This window comes from Macrotis lagotis, chromosome X (assembly GCF_037893015.1).
Source record: "Macrotis lagotis isolate mMagLag1 chromosome X, bilby.v1.9.chrom.fasta, whole genome shotgun sequence".
NCBI classification, from domain to species: Eukaryota; Metazoa; Chordata; class Mammalia; order Peramelemorphia; family Peramelidae; genus Macrotis; species Macrotis lagotis.
Window position 1 is genome coordinate 654114782 of NC_133666.1, and position 24112 is coordinate 654138893.

The window sequence follows — 24112 nt, forward strand, 5'->3', positions numbered from 1 at the left end:
AGACAAGCAGGGCCCGGGCCGCACCGACCGCCGCCGCCAGGACCAGCCGCCGCATCGGCCCCCTCTCCCGCCCCGATGGTGGCCGCCAAGGAAGCTCATGAGGAACACGACACGTCCACTGAGAACGTGGATGACTCAAACCATGATCCACAGTTTGAACCCATAGTGTCTCTTCCGGAGCAGGAAATTAAAACCCTGGAGGAAGATGAAGGAGAGCTCTTTAAGATGTTCCGATTTGCGTCTGAGAATGACCTTCCAGAATGGAAAGAGCGAGGGACGGGTGAGGTGAAGCTGCTGAAACACAAGGAGAAAGGCACGATTCACCTTCTCATGAGAAGGGACAAAACTCTGAAGATCTGTGCCAATCACTATATAACGCCCTTGATGGAACTGAAGCCCAATGCAGGCAGTGACAGGGCCTGGGTCTGGAACACACACGCAGACTTTGCAGATGAAAGCCCCAAGCCGGAGCTGCTGGCCATTCGGTTCCTCAACGCAGAAAACGCCCAGAAGTTTAAGGCAAATTTTGAAGAATGCAGGCATGAGATAGAAGAGAGAGACAAGAAAGGAGCAGGCAAAGAAAGCACTGAAAAAGTGGTGGAAAAGCTCTCGGAGCTGACGGTGAAGGAGAAGGACAAGGAGAAAGAGGAGAAGGAAAGCAGCCAAGAGCCTAAGAGCCCCGAGGAGCCTGAGGAGACCAAGGGCCAGGACGTGTTACTGCAATAAATCATCTCGCGGGCCTCACCTTCTTTCCTTTTATTTTCTTTATTTTGTTTCGTTTTGTTGTGTTTTTTTTTACAAGGGACTTTATATAAAGAACTGAATTCCAGCCTCCAGGTTGTTTTCTAAGTTTTTACCCTTTGGAAGATGTCATATGTACGGCACTCATAACATTCTTTTCCATAGTGGAAACACTTATTTATAGTACATCCAAAAGAGTGAATAAACCACATTTGAACGCTGTATCCAAGGACAGGACTGAGTTTTATATGTTTACCTGCACACATTGATGACTGTAAACCCTGGCATTGGTTGTTGTTGGGTGCCTTTGTCTTTGTGTTGGTGATGTAGGGTTTTCTTGGAGGGTGCATCTTTAAGTTGGATGGTGTCATTAGGAATGCTCCCCACCCTTCGCAGTAGATGCTTCTCCATTTGTGATGTACCAGCTAGCCCAGCCCAGTTGCAGAATTATTTCCTGGGGCACAATTGGCATAGCTTGAGTGATTGAGTCTTTCTGGGTAACCATGGAGTAGGGCGCTGTGCTCTATATACCTTAGTGTTGTGACCTTGGCCAGCCCCAGGATCTAGGGGAAGCTGGTGGAAGCAGCATTTGTGTGTGTGTGTGTGTGTGTGTGTGTGTGTGTGTGTGTGTGTGCATGGCCTTTATAGGCCCTGGCTTTGGGAGTGGATACAGGGGCCAGGCTGGGGTCCTTCCCCTGATCCTCCTCTGTAAGCTGTGCCTCCCTGTTTCACCTTTCTGGCATGGGTGTCCTCCCCACACCTTGTGTAATGGGTTAGCACATGAGTCAAGGTGGCACAGGGGCTGTAGGGTGAGGCCTGAGTTCCATCCCAGCTCAGCTGGGGGCCTTGGTGATAGATGGGCGACACCTGGAGTCACCAGCCTCTGGTGGGAGGCCTGGTGACTGTTCCCCTAGGTGGTGGCACTACCCAGAGGGTTTTCAGGCCAGTGCTAGCCTCTTGGCCTCTATCCTTTAGATGTGTGTTGGGTCCTGGGTGCCACCAGGGGGTCAGCTGTCTGCACCCCCAGAAGTGAAGAATACCTCAAGGAAGTCATCATGTGCATGTGGCTGTGCTGTGTGCCCCTGCCCGCTCCCCCTTTCTCTCTGGCTGCTCAGCTGGGGCCCTTGTGTCCTGTCTTAAGTTTTGCTCTATTCTCTTAAGTTTTAAGCCAAGAACTTTGAGCTTGCTTAAAATGAAAGGCCCTCCCATAGGGAGGATGGTTTTACAATTTTAAATGCTGAAGGTTTTGTTTTTTTAAAACATTTCATTCTGCCATAAGCTTGAGAAATGATGACTATCTGTGTCACCAGTGAGAACAGAGAGCCACCCAGGCTGGAGTTTTATTTCCACTATTCACTGTGAGTGTTGGAAAGCAACATAAACGGTTGAAAAGCGTTATTAGCCTCTAGTGTTTCTTAGTAGTAATAGGTAAAAGAACTTACTTCAGTGCGGTTTTTAATCTTGGCAGGTTCCCTTCAATTGTTTTCTTTACCACCCACCAAAGGTGCTTTATTTAAAACAAAACAAAGAAAGCATGTCCGTCTCAGTCTCACTTGCTGAAGGTCCTTACTTAGCATCCTCCATCAATTCACCCATGTTTATGATGTCCCACTCTAGATGTTCACGTTCCGACTTGGTGTTTTCCCTATTTGGGTCTGTGTCTGTCCATTTAAGAATACCAGCCCCTGGCCCCTTCTCAGGGGAGCACCCTTCCAAAGGAAGGGCAATGTGTTAAAGGAGAAATACACACTGACTAACCAGAAACCTTCTCCAGCCGATAAACTTGTCTTCTCATTGCCCTTTGGTCTTGTGAATCCTTGTGACTCAGACTGTGACCAGTGAGGCCAGGAAAGAGAAGGAGGTTGTGAAAGACCCCTTCAAAAAGCCGATGTGGGCATAAATAAAGCATTAAGCAATTGCACACGAAATCAAATGATCTGTTATGCTCTCTGGTGTCGATCGATACAATGGCAACTGTACTCCATGAATGTTTGTTGGCTTTGATTTCTTCCTGCGTTGTCCCCACTAGAGTGATAGTTTTGGGGGAACAGGAAGGTATGTTTTTAAATGCTTTCATTGAAGTTAATGTATGTAAAAGGGGATGTATGTCCCCATGATGCTTTCCCATTGAAGGGTGAAGCCAGGGAGGGGTGTGGGGTAGAAACATGCCAGGCACTCTCCCCCTTCCAAAAAGAGATCTTGTCTCACTCTGTAATTGTTTTGTGTTCCAATAAAGTGCCACTTAATGTAAAAAAAAAATGGCTCAGAAAGGAAAGAGCATACACACTCAATAGGGTATAGACATCTAGAGAAAAAAAAAAAGGAGAGTGGGGAAGGGGGAAGGGGGGGGGATGCGAGTGACAGAGGAGAGAGTAGACCATAGTCACATATAACACATTTTCTTTTTTACTTTTTGCAAGGGGATAGGATTGGGTGGACTATCCAGGACCACGGGGCCAGGTGGTTGCTGGGTCTCTGGGGTGGTATGGGAGCTTGGGGTCTCTTGGCCCCAGGGCTGGTGCTCTGTCCTGTGCACCGCTCAGCTACCCTACAGCACATTTTAAAAGAGGGACAGAGTGAAAGGAGAGAGAAAATACAATAGACGGTAATGGGGAGGAATGGATGGAGAGAATTACAATCAGCAACAGCAACAGTGGAAAAATACGGAAGTAACTTCTGTGATGGACTTATTATAAAGAATGTGATCCATCCAAGACAGAGTTGATGATATCAGAACACAGACTGAAACACATTTTTTCTCTTTATTTACTTTGTTTCTCATGAGGTTTTATATTTTTGTGGGGGTGGAGGTATTATGTTTACTCTTAAACAAGAATTATTTTGGGGGTGGCTAGGTGATGCAGTGGATAGAGCACTGGCCCTGGAGTCAGGAGTACCTGAGTTCAAATCCATCCTCAGATGCTTAATAATTGTGGCCTTGGGCAAGCCACTTAACCCCATATCCTTGAAAAAAACTAAAAGAAATAAAAAAGAATATTTTGGTAATGTATAAGTAGAGTCATATTAACCAAAAAAAAGAAAAGAAACCAGGAGGAAGGGATGGGAACTCAGGGAAGCGTGAAAGGATTTGCATGAACTGCAAGTGCATGAGCAAGATGAGCACAGCCAGAGAGACAGCATAGATCCTAACAGCAACATGGGGGCAATCATCATCCTTGATGGACTTACTCATTCCATCAGTGCAACAATCAGGGACAGTTTGGGGCTATCTGCGATGGAGAATACCATCTATATCCAGAGAAAGAATTATAGAGTTTGAACAAAGACCAAAGACTATTACCTTCAATTCAGAAAAAAAAAACATTATCTTATTATGTAATTTTGTTATCTCTTATACTTTATTTTTTCATTAAAGATATGATTTCTCTCTGATCATATTCAACTTAGATCATTATATACCATGGAAACAATGTAAAGACTAACAGACTGCCTTCTATGGGGAGGGAAGCAAGAATGGGGTAAATTTTAAAACTCAAAATAAATAAAATCTTTCATTGAAAAAATAAAACAAAATGGATGATAATACTAACTTGTTTTGGAGGGAGAAAGTTGTAAAGGCCTCTTAAGTTATCCTTATCTGTGAAGTTTTTAGAATTTTTTTGATTCATGCAAGGTCATAAGATCTTATCCATGCTGATAGTATTTTATAAAATGCTAAAATGATGAAATTTAAGAAACTAGAACCACTCCTATTTGAAGTGGAAGGGACTTATAAGTTTGCTTATACTACAGAGTGAGTTTCATGTGAAATATTTGACTATCACTTGTGAAAATTATGACATTTTATCAGTTAATGGACAATATGTATTGAATTTCGTCTTTCAACCAATATAGTAATAATAGACCTTAGATTCAAAATTTTCATTTTGCCTCATGAGTAAAGAGGCAATCCAGATGGGAGGTTTACTATAATCAACATTTTTCTGGAGTTTTAAGGCAACTCTCATGTATTTGCCATGTGTGAAACTCTAGTGTGATGTTCTTAATTTATAAATGAAGGATAAATGAAGAGTTATTATATGTGCTCATTGTTAGCCATTACTTCAACGTAAGAAAGTTAATAATAAAACAATAGCCCTAACTTATTTTAGTGAAATTTTGTTACATAAAGAAAATGTTCTTTGGGACTATAATGTGGTACTGTTCTGAGTTTTTACTTCAGATATGATTGTCTGAATTGGCATTAAGTCAATAGTTCACTGTTCAAGGGAAATGCTGCACCTGGGAAAGGTGAGAGGGTCAAATTTGCATGGGCAAGGTAGCATCCTCACTTTCTCCATTGTGCTATTTCCTTTATGAACAGGAAATTTTCCCATTTGGTTAATTATAAACCAGGACTTGGTACCCTGTGAATAATGTAGAATTTTTCTATATGATTTGCAGGCAATTATGACTACTTGGAACTAAACAGAGCTAAGGGAGATTTTTTCCCCTATTATGGATTATGTTAGATAATTCTATGCCCTTGAAGGGACAAAATTTTTTCATTTTAAAGATTTTATTTATTTTAAGTTTTACAATTTTTCCCCTAAGCTTGTTTCCCTCCCACCCACCCCCACAGAAAGCAATTTGCCAGTCTTTACACTGTTTCTATGGTATACATTGTTCCAAATTGAATGTGATGACAGAGAAATCATATCCTTAAGGAAGAAAAACAAAGTATAAGACATAGCAAGATTACATAATAATATCAGGGTTTTTTTCTAAATTAAAAGTAATAATAAAAAAAGCAATAGTCCTTGGTTCAAACTCCACAATTCTTTCTCTGGATAGAGATGGTATTCTCCATTGCAGATAGCCCAAAATTGTGCCTGATAGTTGCACTAATGGAATGAGCAAGTCCATCAAGGTTGATCATCGCCCCCATGTTGCTGTTAGAATATACAATGTTTTTCTGGTTCTGCTCATCTCTCTCAGCTTCAGTTCATGCAAATCCCTCCAGGCTTCCCTGAATTCCCATCCCTCCTGGATTCTAATAGAACAATAGTGTTCCATGACATACACATACCACAGTTTGTTAGACTATTCCCCAATTGAAGTACATTTACTTGATTTCCAGTTCTTTGCCACCACAAACAGGGTTGCTATTAATATATTTTTGTACAAGTGATGTTTTTGCCCTTTTTCATCTTCTCTTCAGGGTATAGACCCAGTAGCAGTATTGCTGGATCAAAGGGTATGCACATTTTTGAAAGGACAATCTTGATAAAGTCATAATCATGTCTCTCCTTTTTCTTTTCATAGCAAATTTCTATTACCAGTGTAGATGAGCAGTGGAAGTTTTGTCATCACAATAGTAAATCTGTTTACTAGCATATTAATACTAAAATACCTGAAACACTATAATAAGATGCAAACATGAAAGACCTTAAGCTATTTTTTTAATCTGAATTTGTGGTCAATTCCATATACTGAATCAACTAAGCAAACAAGTTCTTAGGCTTGCCATTCCCTCCTTAATAGTTATATATTCATGTAAAAGATTGTTTCCTTGAAGTATCTCTTTCTCCCAGGATGTTATGAAGAAAATATATTTATCCTCAAAAAAGAGATAAGAGAAAAATATAAAGTGCTTTTAAATTTTATGGAAGTAGTAAACTTAAGGAAAACAATAAGATTAAATTGTTTGAAATCAAACTTCTAGGATGCCATATAAATGATTGACTTTCAAATGTTTTTAATGAATGTATAGGCTTTAAGTATGTTCTAATAATCAGTTCTAAAACTGGATTAAATATTTTACATATTTACAATTGGGGAATGGCCTAACAAACTGTGGTATATGTATGTGATGGAACACTATTGTTCTATTAGAAACCAGGAGGGATGGGAATTCAGGGAAGCCTGGAGGGATTTGCATGAACTGACGCTGAGAGAGATGAGCAGAACCAGAACATTGCATACCCTAACAGCAGAATTGGGATGATGCTCAAACTTAATGGACTTGCTCATTTCATCAGTGCAACAGTCAAGCACAATTCTGGGCCATCCGCAATGGAGAATGCCATCTGTATCCAGAGAAAGAACTGTGGAATTTGAACAAAGACCAAAGACTATTACCTTTAATTTAAAAAAAAAAAACATTATCTTATTATGTAATTTTGCTATCCCTTATATTTTTTCCTTAAAGATATGATTTCTCTCTCAACACATTCAATTTAGATCAATGTATAACTTGGAAACAATATAAAGACTAAAAAATTGCCTTCTGTGGGGAGTGGAGGGAGGGAAGCAAGATTGAGGGAAAATTGTAAAATTCAAAAATAAATAAATTTTTAAAGAAGATTTTACAAAAAAAGATTTCACATATAAGATAATGCAAAAATTTTCAAATTTCTTTTTTTCCTATTTTGAAATAGGGATTTCATATTTCCTATTTTGAAATAGGAATCTGATAATATTAAAGGATGGAATCACTTATTTTTCAAGTCAGAGCTTTTATTCTTTGGTCTCTAGATGACATTGTCCATATCAAATAGAGGGCTTGGGTAAAAAACAGGAAGAGAAAATGCAATGTACAAACTGAATTTCTTTAAATTAGGGGTTCCTAATTTATAGCTCTGTATAAATAGGATTAGATCACAAGTTGTGAACAGATTTTTGTCCCTTGAACTGTCACATTGAATTGTCTGAATTTGTGGTGAATTGAATTGAATTGTCACATTGTACTAAACTAAACTGTCTTATCACTAGCAGTATTACCTAGAGAATCTCCATAAGTAACCTGAACCTGAAGATAGTCATGGAAATACCTTCACAGACTGTCCTAATCCCTGAATAGCTATTTGAAATATGGATAGGAAATGCTTATCATACTCCTGAAGATCATGGACAGTGCTAAAGGACTTGACTCCACTAACACTGCAGCTATATTTGGCTCCTTTATTCATCCTATTATAATTTTGCTTGCTTTATTAGTTTCTGCTTGCACTAATACCAATTTGAGAACCCAAACTCTTGTATTGAAAATCTGTTGGTCATGGTTTGTCAAAAGAATTCATGTAGAGGTCTCCAGCTACCTATCTTGTTGACAGTTTAACTCCTCATGGAAGATTATCTCTGCCCTTCTATTCATCTTAATTTGTTCAGAAGCCCTACTTTCTTCCTTCTTCCAAATTCCATTATTCCACTCTTGCCATCTCTTCCTCAGTTCCTTTCTGTCTGTCTCTTCCAATCAATTGTCAAATCTTATAGGTTTTCTCTTCCTATCTCTCACATCCAATCCTTTATGTTCACTCTTTGGTACCAATTTAGGTCATGTCCTCCTTATTCCTTACCTCCTAATTGGTGTCTCTGCCTCAACTCTTTCTCCACTCCAACTATCCTACACACTGTTTCCAAAGTAACTTTCCTTAAGTAAAGATTTTGCATATTACTCTCCTACCTAATCAATATCATGGTTTGCTATTGTTTCTAGGATAAAATAGAAATTATTCTATTTAGCTTTTAAAGAGCCATACAATTAGGCTTTAACCAGGGTTTGAAGAGAGCTGGACATTGATCTGGATGGGCCATCACTACCAACACTTATTGAGTTTTCCCATGTGCTAGACTGGGACTTGGGGGGAAAGAGAGAAAGGGAAAAAGGAAGGAGAACTTTCCCTGTCTTCGGGAAGCCAACCCTCCATTGAAGTAGGAGAGAGCAGGTAGGTGGCAACAAAAGGATCTTTATTAGATACATTTCCTCCTTAGTACAATGAGGGGTTGGACTCTGAACTCTTCTCCAGGGATTCTCCAGACTTTGACTGAGTCTGAGTTCAATAGAGTTCACAGGTTTGTGCTTAAAGACTGTTCCATAAGGAATCAAAAAGATGAACAATACAAAAATAATCAGATGATCTTTAGAAACTGATGTCATGTGAAGTAAGAAGGAAAATATTCTATAACATGACTATAACTCTGGAAATAGAAAGAATATTAAATTGATGACTTTGTGGTTAATGATCAAGTCAGGTCACAAAAAAAGAGGAAAAAAATGTACCCCTTTCCTTTCTTTGCAGAAAGATAACAGTCTACAGGTGGGTATTACCACACACTATCAGAGATGGTGGCTCCGATGGTTAGTTTTGCTGGGCTACCTATTCCTCATCCTTTTGTGATAAGGATTGACTCTATGAATTACTCTATATTGGAGAAGATGGAGGAAAAAATAGAACAAGCATTTTTTTTTTAGGTTTTTGCAAAGCGATGGGGTTAAGTAACTTGTCCAAGACCACCACAGCTAGGTAATTATTAAGTGTCTCAGGCTGGATTTGAGCTCAGGTACTCCTGACTCCAGGGCCAGTGCTCTATCCATTGCACCACCTAGCCTCCCCGAGAACAAGCATTTTTAAGCATCTAGGAGGCTCTAGGCACTGTAGTAAGCATTTTATAAATATTATCTCATTTGATAATAGGAAAAGACATCTGGAAAGGTGCTTCAGAAAAGGGTAAAGAGATCCTAGTCCCAAAATTGGAGGAATAGGTGTGGAAACAGAAACCATGTAAAAATGAAATACAAAGTTATATATTTTTTATAATCCTCAGGGTACTATAGATCAGTGAAGAGAATAATGAGGAAGAGTTCATGAGAAAAATGGACCTGTGTTGTTTTTGGATTTTGTTGCTGTTGTGGCTGGTGATTTTGGTCTTTGGGAAAAGGTCTTTCTTTAGGTTTCCAACCTCTGACCTCTCTTTTCTTTCCTCCCTTCCTGCCAATACCATATAGAAACTGGGTGTTGAGAGGGCAAAAATAATAGTATCTAGCACTTTTGACTGGTACTTTCTCAGTTAAAAAAAATGGAGTGGGGGCAGCTAGGTAGAGCAATAGATAGAGCACCCGCCCTGGAATCAGGAGTACCTGAGTTCAAATCTGGCCTCAGACATTTAATAATTACCTAGCTATGTGGCCTTGGGCAAGTCACTTAACCCCATTGCCTTGCAAAAACCTAAAAAAAAATGGAGTGGAGATCAGTTACAAAATGGAGTTGGTTTGCTATTCTAAAATCTTGAACTACCATTATATTATCCTCCATGTTGTATTTCTACAAATTATCCATGGGAAATTGGATGGTATAAGCCATCTAGTATTTCATAAATGCAAATGGATTCAATTAATCAACACCTCTCAACTCAGAAAAGAACGACCTCAAAACCTACTCACTGCCCTCCCAACACAACAGAAACTCACTCCTTCCCACTCCCAATTACCAAAGCCCCTAATCTTGCCTTCAATTACAAATCAAATTACCTAATTTAGTATGCTGACTTGTATCCTATTATTTTCTTTTAATTAATGTCTTAGCTGATTGTTTTTAATATATTAAAATCTATCTCATTTTATATTCAAATGAATTTTGTTGTTATTTTTTCTAGCTCAATAAAATAATTTTGAATAGTTTAATTACGATTACATTGAAAAAGTCTATTATTTAGGCAGAATTGTCACTCTTATTATGTTGCCTTAGCCCATTCATGAAGAATCAATATTTAACCAATTATTTAAATCTGACTTTATTTGTATACAAATCATTTTATAATTATGTTCATATAGTTTCTGGGGTGTTTTGGCAGGTATACTTCTAGGTATCTTATTGTCTGTGGTTATTTTAAATTGAAATACCTTTTATTGCAAGGCTCTGTTTGTTGGTTATATACAAAAATGCTGGTGATTATATGGGTTTATTTTATATCCTCCAATTTTGCTCAAATCATTGTTTTCACTAATTTTTAGTTTAATTTCTAGGATTTCCCAAGTATTTTATCATATCATCTTCAAAGGCTGATAGTTCCATTTCCTTAATGCTTAGTCTAATTTCTTCAATTTCTTTGTCTTCTCATTGCTACTTCTAGCATTTCTAGTAAAATATTGAATAATAATGGCGATAATGGTCATCCCTGCTTTACTTCTCATCTTAATGGGAATGTTTCTAGCTTATCCCCATTAGAGACAACATTTGTTGATGATTTTAGGTAGACGCTTCTTGTCATTCTAAGGAAAAATCCATTTCCAGCTATGTTTTTGATTTTTTAATAGGAATGAGTGCTGTATTTTGTCAAAAGTTTTTCATTTTATTATTGATATAATCAGTTATATTAATTTTTTCTTATATTGAATGGTTATATTAATGCTTTTTCTTTTATTGAACTAGCCCAGTATAAATCCCACTTGTTCACAATGGATAATTTTTGTAATATATTGCTGTAGTCTCCTAGCTAATATTTTATTTAGGATTTTTGTATCAATACTCAGTAGTAAACTTAATCTATCATTTTCTTTTTCTGTTTTTGTCTTTCCTGGTTTAGATATCAACACCATATTTGTTTCATAAAAAGGACTTTGGTAGGACTTCTCTGTTATTTATTTGTTTATTAAACAAATAATTTGTTTAATATGGAAGTAGTGAACTTTAAATGTTTGGTAGAATTCATTTATAAATTCATCTGGTCCTATGTTTTCTTAGGATGCTAATTTATGGTCTATTCAATTCTTTTTTTCTAAAATAGATTTATTTAGATATTTTATTTCCTCTTTTTAATCTAAACATCTAACATGTTTATAAGCATTCTTCATTTTCAGTTAAATTGTTAAATTTATCATTATATAATTAGGCAAAATAATTCATGATAATTTCTTTAAGTTTATCTTTATTAGTGGTGTATTTGCCCTTTTCTTTTTTGATACTGTGATTTCCTTCTCTCATTTTTAAGTATATTAACCAATGGTTTATCCATTTTATTGGTTTTAATAAAACCATCTCCTAGTTTTATTTATTAATTCAATAGTTTTATCACTTTTAATTTTCAGGTTTTCCAATTTTGTGTTTAGTTGGAAATTTTTAATTTGTTCTTTTTCTAGTTTTTTAATTGTACACTCAATTCACTGATCTATTCTTTCTCTATTTTATTTATATAAGCATTTAAAATTATAAATTTTTCTCTGATTTCTTCTTTTGGTGCATCCCTAAGTTTTGGTATGTTGTCTCATTCTCTTTAATAAAATTATATTTTTATTTCTACATTTCTTTAATATACTTATTCTTTAGGATTAGATTGTTTAGTTTTCAATTAATTTTTAATCTGCTTTTCTACACTGATTTTTTTAATTAAACTTTTATTGCATTATGATCTGAAAAGGATGCATTTAGTATTTCTGCTTTTCTTCATTTGACTTTAAGATTTTTTACCCTATCCCTCCTCAGAAATCTAGTTTACATCTGACCACTGCCTCCCTACTTCACATCCAGAATCCCTCCCATATCCTATCCTCCAATCTTCCTATTCCTCTGTAAGTTATGAGACTTTTATATATAAGCAGATGATGCCTAAGCAAATGTATATGTTATTATTTCTTCTACCCAGTTCTGGTGAAAATTAACTTCTAATGCTGCCCATTCTCCCCTCCACTATAAAAGTTCTTCCATTCATACATTTTAAATATGAGATAACATTTTTTCTATTCTACCTCTGTCAAACTGATTTTTATGTTTTAGGAGCATCTCATTAAAATCAACTCAAACCTAACCCCTCTATTTATGGATACTCTTTCTAACTACTGTTAATAATGGTAACATTCTTAATAGTTACAAATATCCTTTTCCTGTTTAAAATAGCAAATAGTTTAACTTTATTAAATCCATTATAACAAGTCTTTCATATTTACCTTCTTATCTTTCTCCCAGTTCTTGTATTTGAAAGTCAAAATTTCTGTTCAGTTCTGATCTTTTCCTCAAGGATATCTAAAAGTGAAAATAGGATGAAGGGAAATACATAGGTAATGAACATTACTGTGAAAAAAAATTTACAGTGAGTTTCTCTGTTAAAGACTTCATTTCTCAAATATAGAAAACTGAGTCAAATTTATAAAAATAAGAGTCATTCTTCAATTCAAAGAATATAAGCAAGCAGTTTTCAAACAAGCTATCTATAGTCATATAAAAAATTCTCTAAATCACCATTGAATAGAGAAATGTAAATTAAAACTTTAAGCACCTGACACCTGTCAGATTAGTTAATATGACAGAAAAAAAATGACAAATGTTAGAAGGAATGTAGCAAAATCTTGTGTTTTTTTCCTTCACAAAAAAAGTTATGAAATGATTCAACAATTATGTAGAGCAAATTGGATATATGCCCAAAGGGCTAAAAACCTTGCTTAAAATCTTTACATATAAGCCTTGGACAACTACTAGGTCTATATTCCTCAAAAAAATAAAAAATAAAAAGGAAAAGGACCAATAAGTAAAAAATATTTATTAGCAGCCCTTTAAGAGTGGCAAAGATTGATCCAGCAATACCACTACTGGGTCTATACCCTGAAGAGAAGATGAAAACGGATACAAACATCACTTGTACAAAAGTGTTCATAGCAGCCCTGTTTGTGATAGCAAAGAATTGAAAATTAAGTAAATGTCCTTCAGTTGGGGAATGGCTTAACAAACTGTGGTATATGTATGGCAAAGAACACTGTTGTTCTTTTAGAAACCAGGAGGGATGGGAATTCGGGGAAGCATAGAAGGATTTGCATGAACTGATGCTGAGTGAGATGAGCAGAATCAGAAAAATAGTGTACACCCTAACAGCAACATGGGGGTGATGATCAATTTTGATGTACTTGCTCATTCCATCAGTGCAACAATCAGGTACAATTTTGGGGTGTCTGTGATGGAGAATAGCATCTGCATCCAGAGAAAGATTTGTGGAGTTTGAACAAAGATCAAAGACTTTTACCTTCAATTTCGGGAGAAAAAAACCTGTTATATAATTTTACTATCTCTTATACTTTATTTTTCTTCCTTAAGGATATAATTTCTCTCTCATCACATTCAATTTAGATCAATGTATACCACTGAAACAACATAAAGACTAACAGACTGTCTTCTGGGGGGGGAGCAAGAATAGGGGAAAAAATTGTAAAACTCAAAATAAATAAAATCTTTCTTAGGAGTGGCAAAGATGGGTGAAGCCAAGATGGTGATAGGAGAAGAGCCTCTTTTAGGTGCTCTCTTTCTCTATAATATTTCAAAACACATAAAATAAGGACTCTAACTAAATTTTCAAGAGACAGAACCCACAGAGGGATCCAGTGAGGCAGTTTTCCAGCCCAAGGTAACCTGGAAAATAGTGGAAAGACTCCACTCCATGGGGTTAAAGGGGCAGCCTGCCAGAGTGAAGGAACTTCAGCCTCCCAGAGGCAGCCCCAGGGTGCCTGGGAGCAGGGCTCATGGCAGCAGGGGCAGTTTCCTGACCTACACCCCAGGGAGCACCAGGGACAACCTGGAAGATTAGTGGGGGGACCTCTGCCAGAGCAAGCTTGTGAAGCCCAGCTCTCAGGGCACTCAGTGAGCAGCAGTATCCATGGCAGCCCAGATCCAGGAAAAAGAAGCAGGTGGAGCCAGTAAGCAGGAGCCCCCAGGCACCTGAGCCTTGAGTGCTCAGTTTACCAAAGGGAGGGGAGTGGAGAGAGACTTCTGTCCCTGGAATGGGACTCTGGAGCTCTGAACACATTCAGATCCTGATCACAGAGTAGGACCCCCATAGAACAGCAGGGCCCCCCCCACCTCAGCCCCGTGGCAGAGGGGTGTGTTTGTGGTCATTCACAGACCAGGAGGGAAGACAGAGCTTCTTCAACACATTGAGATCCTTGTGTGTGTGGGGGTGTCCCAATAATACTAAAAAGCTCAAGAAGCACCCCAAAACCAGGCACAGGCTGGAGAAATGAGTAAACAGAGAAAAAAGAGGAACACCACTGAGAAATACATTTTCTATGATCCCAAAAAGGATCAAAACACTGTCTGAAGATGAGGAAGTACAAGCTCCTGATCTAAAGATTGCAAGAAAAACAGAAATTGGGCTCAGGCTATGACAGAGTTCAAAAAAAGATTTTGAAAATCAAGTGAGGGAGTTAGAAGAAAAACTGGGAAAAGAAAGGAGAGAGATGCAGGAAAAGTATGAAAAAGTCAGCAGCTTCAAATCTAAAAAAATGCTGAAGAAAATAACATGTTAAAAACCAACGTAGGTCAAATGGATAAAACAGTTCAAAAAGTGATTGAGGAGAAGAATGCTTTCAAAAGCAGAATTGACCAGATGGAAAAATAGATAAGAAAGCTCTCTGAGGAAAACAAATCCTTCAGAAGTAGAATGGAACTAAAAGAAGCTGATGACTTTATGAGAAGTCAAGACACAATACTTCAAAACCAAAAGAATGAAAAATTAGAAGAAAATGTGAAACATCTCATTGAAAAAACAACCAATCTGGAAAACAGATTCAGCAAAGTATTGGGATACCTGAAAGTCATGACCAGGAAAAGAGCCTTGACATCATTTTCAAAGAATTCCTACAGGAAAATTGCCCAGATATCCTAGAAGCAGAGGGCAAAATAGAAAATGAGAGAATCCACCGATCTCCCCTGGAAAGAGATCCAAAAACCAAAAAAACCCAGGAATATCATAGCCAAGTTCCAGAACTTCCAAGTCAAAGAGAAATTATTACAAGCGGGACAGCTAGGTGGCGTAGTGGATAGAGCACCAGCCCTGGAGTCAGGAGTACCTGAGTTCAAATCCAGCCTCAGACACTTAATAATTACCTAGCTGTATGGCCTTGGGCAAGCCACTTAACCCCATTTGCCTTGCAAAAACCTAAAAAAAATTATTACAAGCAACCAGAAGGACACAATTCAAATATTGTAGAGCTACAGTGAGGATCACACAGGACTTAGCAGCAACTAAGGCTCTTAGGGCTTGGAATAGAATATTCTGGAAGGCAAAAGAGCTCAGAATGCAACCAAGAATCAACTACCCAGCAAAACTGAATGTCCTTTTCCAGGAAAAAAGATGAACTTTCAATGAACCAGGGGAATTTCAAATGTTCCTTTTAAAATGGCCAGAGCTGAATAGAAAGTCTGATCTTCAAATACAGGACTCATTTGAAGCATACAGAGTGGAGTAGAAGGGGAAATTATGAGGGATTTAATGATGATGAACTACATGTATTCCTGCATAGAAAAATGATACTGATAATACTCATATGAAACTTCTCATTTAATAGAGCAGATAGAAGGAGCTTTTATAGTTGAAGCACAGAAGAGAGCTGAATCTGAAGATGCAATATATTGCAAAAATAGAGTTAATGGCTAAAAGGGAAATGCACTGGGAGTAAGAGAAAGGAGACATGGAATAGGCTAAGATATTTCATATAAAAGATATTTTTTTTGCAATGAGGTTTTGCAATGATATGGAAGGGTGGGGGAAAGTGAGGGAGAATGAGGGAACCTTCGCTCTCATCAGAGGTGGCTAGGAGAGGAAACAGCATATATACTCAATGGGATATAGACATCTAGAGTAAAAAGGAGAGAAGGGGGACAGGGGGAAGGGGGAGATGTGAGTGATGGAGGAGAGGGTGGACTGTGGGGGAGAGTGGTCAGATATACATTTTCTTTTTTAGTTTTTGCTTCTTGCAAGGGACTGGGATTGGATGGCCTGTCCAGGACCACACAGGGTAGTTGCTGAGCCTTAGGGGTGGTATGTGGGCTCAGGGCCTCTTGGCCCCAGGGTCAGTGATCAGTCTGCTGTGTCACTCAGCTACCGTACAGCACATTTAAGAAGAGGGACAGTGTGAAAGGAGAGAGAAAATATAGTATATGGTAGTGGAGAAGTACGAATGGAGGGAGTTGTGATCATCAGTGACAACAGGGGAAAAATATGGAAGTAGCTTTTGCGATGGACTTACCATAAAGAATGTGATCCACCCGTGACAGAGTTGGTGGGATTGGAACACAGACTGAAGCACATTTATTATTATCATTATTATTATTATTATTATTATTATTATTATTATTATTGTTGTTGTTGTTGTTGTTGTTGTTATTGTTATTGTTATTATTATTATTATTATCATTATTTGGGGGGAGGGTTGCAGGGCAAATGGGGTTGGGTGGCTTGCCCAGGGCCACACAGCTGAGTGATTGTTGGGTGTCTGAGGCCAGATTTGGACCTGAGTGCTCCTGGCTCCAGGGCTGGTGCTCTGTCCACTGTGCCACCTGGCCACTTTTATCATCATCATCATCATCATCATCATCATCATCATCATTATTATCTTATTTTATTTTAGTGGGTTTTTTGGTTTTGTAAGGTTGATGGGGTTGGGGTGGCTTGCCCAGAGTCACACAACTGGGTGATTGTTGGGTGTCTGGGGCCAGATTTGGACTCGGGTGCTCCTGGCTCCAGGGCTGGTGCTCTGTCCATTGCACCACCTAACTGCCCCTATTATTATTTTTTTTTATTTTTATTTTTTCTCTTTACTTTATTGCTCATGAGGATCTGTATTTGGGGGGGGAGGGAGTATTATGCTTACTCTTAAACAAGAATATTTTAGTAATATAAAAAACATCATTTGTACAAAAATAAAAACAAATATAATATACAAACCTTCATCACATTGAAAAATGAAAAAAGAGTGGCAAAGAATTGGAAATTTAGGGGATGTCCATCAATTAGGGAATGGCTGAACAAGCAGTTGTATATGATTGTGATGGAATATTATTGTGCTTTAAGGAAAAATGAGAAGGATCATCTCAGAAAAAATATGAAAATGTTTATATGAATTAATGTAACATAAAATGAGCATGACCAGGAGAACTTGTACATTGTAATATTGTATGATGATCTACTATGAATACCTTAGCTATTCTTGCAATACGATGATCCAAGTCAATTCTGTAGAACTGAATATGAAAGCTACTGTCCATCTGTAGAGAAGGAATTGATAGACCTTGAATGCCGATCAAAGATGCTTTTTCTTTACTTTCTTTTCTTGAGGTTTTTTTGTCTGTTTTCTTTCACAGAATGACTTACATGGAAATTTGCTTTGTTTAACTGCACATGTGGAACCTATGTTAAATTACTTGCCTTTTCAATAGTAGAGGTGGTGGGAGAGAAGGGAGAGAATTCAGAACTCAAAATTTGAAAAAACAGGATTAAAATAATTTTTAAATACAATTGGAGAAAAAAAGAAAATATTAAATTAAATTGAAAATAAAATAGGAAAATGTGTTTAAAAATATCTGAAAGTCATTTAATTTATTAAATATTCATTTTCCCTTGCAAGTTTACCACTAGTTTTTCTAGGTAGATTATTCTTGGTTGCAAGAATAAGATATTCTTGGTTGCTCTTTGGAATATTATTATATTCCACTTCCTATAGGCTGTTAAATCTTGTGTCATCCTGATTAATTCCACAATATTTGAATTTTTCTTTCTAGTTGCTTGTAATATTTTATCCTTGACCTGGAAGCTTTGAAACCTAGTTACTATGTTCCTGTAAGTTTTCCTTTGGAGATCTCTTTCAGGTGATAATTGGTGGGGATTTTTTTCAATTTCTCTTTTATCCTCTAATTCTAAAACTTCTGCACAATTTTCCTTAATAACTTCTTGAAATATAATGTCCAGACTTTTTTTAATCACAACATTCAGGTAGTTTGTAACAATTCTCATATTATCTCTCCTTATTCTGTTGCTTTCCCATTGAAATATTTTATGTTCTCTTCCATTTTTTTCAATGTTTTGATTTTGTTTTATAGATGCCTTAAGACATCATTGCTTCCCCTTGCCTAGTTCTATTTTTTATTTTTTTAATTCATGGAATAAAACAAGTATTTCCATATTATAACTTAATAAAAGATGATTGCACATGAAATTGCAAATCTATTATGTATAATTTGCTTTTCCTTTTAAATATGTAATGAAGTTATCATAATTTTTCTTTCATTTCTTTCCTCCTCCTGCTCTATAGATAACTACCATTAGACACAAATATGGAGATTTACATATATATATATAATATAATATATAATATATAATATAATAATATATATGATATAATTATACATGCACAAACATACATATATATACCATTAGATACAAATATGGATATATAATATATAATTATATATGCACACACACATATATACATCTAAGTATATATATAATCATTCTATATATACTTCTACTTAGCCCTTTTTTCTCTGTATGCAGATAATATCTTCCTTCATTTGTCCTTTGTAGCTATTTTGGGTATTTATAAGAGTCAAAATGACTTATTCAAAGTTGCTCTTAAAATAATATTGCTGTAAATGTATAAACATTTTCTTGATTCAGATCTAATTTTTAAGAAATTATCTTCTTCAGTAAGTTTTTGGACCTATTTTCCCAGTCATAATTTTTTGTACTTATTCATTCTTTTCCCAATTTTTCTTCAACCTCTCTGATTTGATTTTTAAGTCCTTTTTTAAGCCCCTCCTAGAATATTTTTGGGGCTTGTAGCCGTTTTGCATTTTTCTTTGAAGATTTACAAATAATTGTTTTGACTTCATTGCCTTCTTCTGAGTTTGACCTTCTCTGTCACTAACTATCTATGGTCAGGTTTTCTTTTTTCTGCTGTTTATTCATTTTAACAACCTATTTTTTGGCTGTTAAATTTTTAGGGTTGGGTTCTCCTCTCAGAGTGTCTGGGATGATGTCTCAGACTTCATGGTTTTTGTCTTGTTTTCAAAGCTCTATCTGTGGGTCTTTGACTTTTTTGTTCTTCCAATGTTCTATGATCCAAGACTAGGTAAGAGCACTGCTCTTTTGTCTTGGCTTATGGGTGACCTCAAATACTCTTTTCCATACCTGATTCATGACCAGGACCTCACAAAATAATGCCACCATAAATGCTTCCATTCAGAGTCCCATAATGTACCATTGAATTTCATTTTCTTCTGGCTGCATCAGTTTACCCCTCTCCTCTGGAACCAAAACCAGGAACTCTTCTTTGAGTGGCTACAATCAATCTTCTCCATCCTGGAACCACTAGCAAGACAACCCACTCTGCAACCACACTCACCAGCATGTGCTCACTCCTCCTTGCCTACATACCACACACCTGGGTCCCATATTCAGTGTCAGAAGAGGTCCTTGCAATCTTCCCTGATCAGCCAACACACACACACACACACACACACACACACACACACACACACACACACCTGCGTGCAAAGTTCCCAAAGCTGCTACAACACAGTTGCTTCCTTATATCTATACTTTGTTCCCATTCTAACCACCACCCCAATTGATCAGATCTTCCATAATGCCCTCCTAAATTGTCTTAGTCTGGACAACTGCTTTACCCTGGCTTTTTATTTTTTCTGTCACTCTAAAATTCAATGTGATTATTGTTTTTGTTTTTTGTTTTTGGGGGGGTTAGGTTTTTGCAAGGAAATGGGGTTAAATGGCTTGCCCAAGGCCAAACAGCTAGGTAATTATTAAGTGTCTGAGGCTGGATTTGAACTCACATCCTCCTGACTCCAAGGCCAGTGCTCTATCCACTACACCACTTAGCTGGCCCGATTATTGTTTAAAGTTATTTGGAGGGGGAATTTGGAGAGCCAAGTAATTTCTTACTTTATCTCACCATCTTTTCCTGTGGATGGCATTATCAAGAATTTGAACTATCAAGGACAGAAGAGTTATAGGATGATGGTAGCAATGGAAGAATTAAGTAAGTGGTTTGCGAAGGTAGGGGAGATATAGAGATGTTTTCAACAGTAGGAGAGGAACCAGTAGATAAAGAGGAATTGAAATTAAGTGAGAAAGTGGGGTTAACAAATGGGACAATTTGTTGGAAGAAATGAGATGGAAAGGGATTGCTTGAGCAGGTAGAGGGATTAGCCTTGATAAAATGTAAGGCCACCTCTTCATTTGAGATAGAGATAAAAGAGGAGATAGTAGCAGAAGGCCTCTGAGTGATATGAGATGAGGAAGAGGGAAAAGAAGACAGTAAATGACCTCGATTTTTCTATAAAATATAATACAAGACCCTCAACTAATAGGGGAGGGGGAGCCATTGGTTTTCGAGAAGGGGTATAAATATTTGGAAGAATCACTGAGGAAATGGGATAAGGGGTTAATAAGGGAGATAGCACCAGTAAGGGCCCAGTTGATGTTGTGTACCAGATTCATAGGGGACACATCGACAATAGCTGCATGCTTTTCTCCACAGCCAAGATTTGGAGAGAGGAGAAAAATTTTGAACCAAGTTCCAACTTGATAAGGAAGGAAAGGAAATGACCTGGAGACAACAGTTATCAGGATTTTGATTGGTCAACACTTATTGTGCGACACTGGGCAAGTCACTTAACTACTATTTACCTCAGTTTTATTATCTGTAAAATGGAGATGATAATAAAAGTACTAATTTCCCAAGTGTTGCTGTGAGGATCAAATGAAATAACCCTTATAGAGGAATGGTTACTAAGTAGGGGCAGTAGGAAGTGATAATGGGGAGCAAGGAATATTCCAGCTTCCCCACCTCAACCAATGAGCCAAGGGGAATGAGTGAAGGTGCAACCAGTACTGGAAAGAATGTTTAAAAAGCTGTATCATCAGTGGGGAGCCAGGTTTCAGGGATAACCAGAAGACTTGAAGAAATGAGAGAGAGAAAAAAATTAGAATTAAGAGAAGTTTTTTACCTTTGGAATAAATATGCCAGAGAGCAAAATGAAAACAATGGGTGGATTTTAATTAGGACTTTGAAGGGGAAAAATTGAGAAGAACAAGAAATCTGGTGGTAGGTGATAGGGATTGAGGTTTGGATGATGACCTACAGGGGTTGTATAGGGTATGACTAGGTCTGAGAATGTTCATTATTGAGTAGAAAGCATCATTTCTCTTCTCAGAGGACTAAAGATTGACCTGGAGACAAGGGCAGTGTGACATGGAAGGCACATGTTGAAATGATTAGATGGAAAGATCTGTATTACTACTCTTCCTTCCAAAGACACAAGAGATGAAAGTCTGCAATCAAAGGGGAGGTTGCTTCTTTTTTGCACTAGAGGCCCTCTACGTCACAGTTGAGATCAGTCTGGCAGTAGGAGATGGAAGTAGTCTTGTACTGGCACAGATGAAATTCATCACCCTGGTCTGTCAGAGCCTTCCCTCAGCAGGCATGTGCAGTGAGAGATGGTAGGCTATCAGTCAAAGAAAAGTCTTGCTTCTCTTCTCAAATAAGGTTGAAGATCACCTCAGGGTCAATGCTGCTCCCCACCCCAAAATTCTGAGGTGGAAGAGTAGGACAGAAAACTTCAGATTCTCCAAATTTCCTCCACAAAAAAGACAGAACATCACCTCAGAGTGAACATGGAGCAGCAGAAATAAACAGCAATCAGAGTAAAACAGTTGTCCTCCTAAAATAATTTGAGAGAACCTCAGGAAATAAACACCTTCAGGTCAATTCCACTGAATCTACAACAAAAACCTAAGGACAACTATGTTGGGAGGCAGTCTCAATCAAAGGAATTTTCATCTCATGAGCAGTGTGGTAGTCTTATAACTGTATAGGAAAAAGATTAAAGGACCTTCTACTATCAAGGGATGTCAGATATAGCTATGGTGACCAGATCCATCCTAGGCTTCGCCTGAAGGTGAAAAGGTGCCAGCACATACCTGGGATGCAGTAAAAGAGGGTTGGGTATCCTACTGGCTATGGGCACTTGCAAAAGAACAAAATCCCTGGTTTCATTTCCAGGGCAGAGAAGCAACTGAAGTTTGTAACCACCAGAGAAAGCACAGGGCGCAAAACTTCCTCATGTCTAATCTACCCCAGTCTAAATTTCTTCTTCCTGCTGAAAGACCTATATCACCAACTCTTAACAGAACCTGCAATTTGTAATGTTTAAGATTCTCATAATCTTCATTGGTCTCAGTTTCTTCATTTGTAAAAATGAAGGGATAGAACTAACTGACCTCTCAGGTCCTTTCCAGTTCTAATTCTATGATCCAGTTGAATATTTGATTTTTATTCTCTTATTTGACTTCAGAAGAGAAGAGAAAGAGATCTCCATTTTTGGCATCCATCTCATGTAGAGCCTGTAGACAGAGAATCATATGTTGAAAAAGAAAATAAAGAATTTATGGACAGGAGGAGACTTTGGATCAGAGACTAGGGACACCATTTCAAGATAACTGAGAGGAGGACTCAGATATGTACTAACTCACTGGGTAATACCTACAGCTTGATAGTGCCTACCATGGTACAAGACAGAACCATGCATAAGACAGTTTATGAAAAATGATATCCATGACTTCAGGAAGGTCATTTATGTCAGGCAATGACTAGGAAATAAAGATTAAGATTTTGAAGGAAATGCTACTTTTGATGAAGATAAATGAAAAAGTCAATCAAAAGGCACTTATTAAGCACCTTGTGTGTGTGTGTGTGTGTGTGTGTGTGTGTGTGTGTGTGTGGTCAGACATGATGCTGACACCGGAGAAAAATTCCCTATAAGTTTTAAAACTTGGGGCAGCTAGGTGGCTCAGTACACAAAGCATCAGGCCCAGAATCAAGAAGACCTGAGTTTGAATCTGGCCTCGGACACCTATTTGTGTAACACTGGGCAAGTCACTGTTTACCTCAGTTTTATTATCTGTAAAATGGAGATGATGATAAAAGCACTAATTTTCCAAGTGTTGCTGTGAGGATCATATGAAATAACCCTTATAGAGTGCCCAGCATAGAAAGGGTTATACAAATATTAGCTATAATTATTATACATTTAAGGGTCTTTGAAGACTGGAGGTGGCCTTTGTAAAATCCCAGGACCTGAGATTGTGGCTGATATCTGAGCACAGAATGATGCTTTATTTTGAAAGTTACTAGTCCCAACAAGTTAAGAACACTGTAGTATCAATGTGAGAACCTGAGAGGTGTGCTCAGAGAATTATCACTATGAGATGATAGCTTACTGTGGTAAGAGCTGGGGATACAAACAAGAAAAAGAAAGATAGTTCCTTCCCTCAAGGGGTTTACAATCTAATAGGGAAGACAATATGCAAAGAAAAACTGAGAAGTTGAGCAAAATGCCAAAGGTGCCCAAGACAAGGAGATAAGGAAGATGATGACAGAGTGACTGGTGGTACATGGAGAGATGGTTGCCATTTTGAGCCCTCTAGAAAGTGAAGCTATGGGAGGAAATTTTTGCTTTGCCCTCTGATTAGAAAGGCAGAAGAAACTGAGGGAACTGATGAGGTGTGTGAGTGGCAAAGATGAAGTAAAGTCCATGATGAGTTTCCTGGCAATGACATTATTTGGTGATGAGTTCATCTTAGACATTACATGATGAAGATGATGATAGATTGAAGTCAAGCTAAGCAGCTAGTGTCAAATAAAAGTGTTATTGAGATAAAAACATAAAATTCAGTCTAAGATTGATTTAGATTCACTTCTGAATCTGAAAGAAAGGTTAGAGAAGATATTGAGGAAGGTGGAGATGAACTATGTTGTAGCAATGAAGCAGGTCATCACAACCCTGATATATCTGCAGGCAAAACTGGGACAGAT

General features: G+C 37.6%; 1 pseudogene; it reads left to right on the top strand.

Annotated features, from left to right (window-relative positions):
* The first annotated feature begins 61 nt into the window (after positions 1-61).
* On the top strand, positions 62-976 carry LOC141497658 (ran-specific GTPase-activating protein pseudogene; annotated as a pseudogene).
* Positions 977-24112: the final 23136 nt, after the last annotated feature.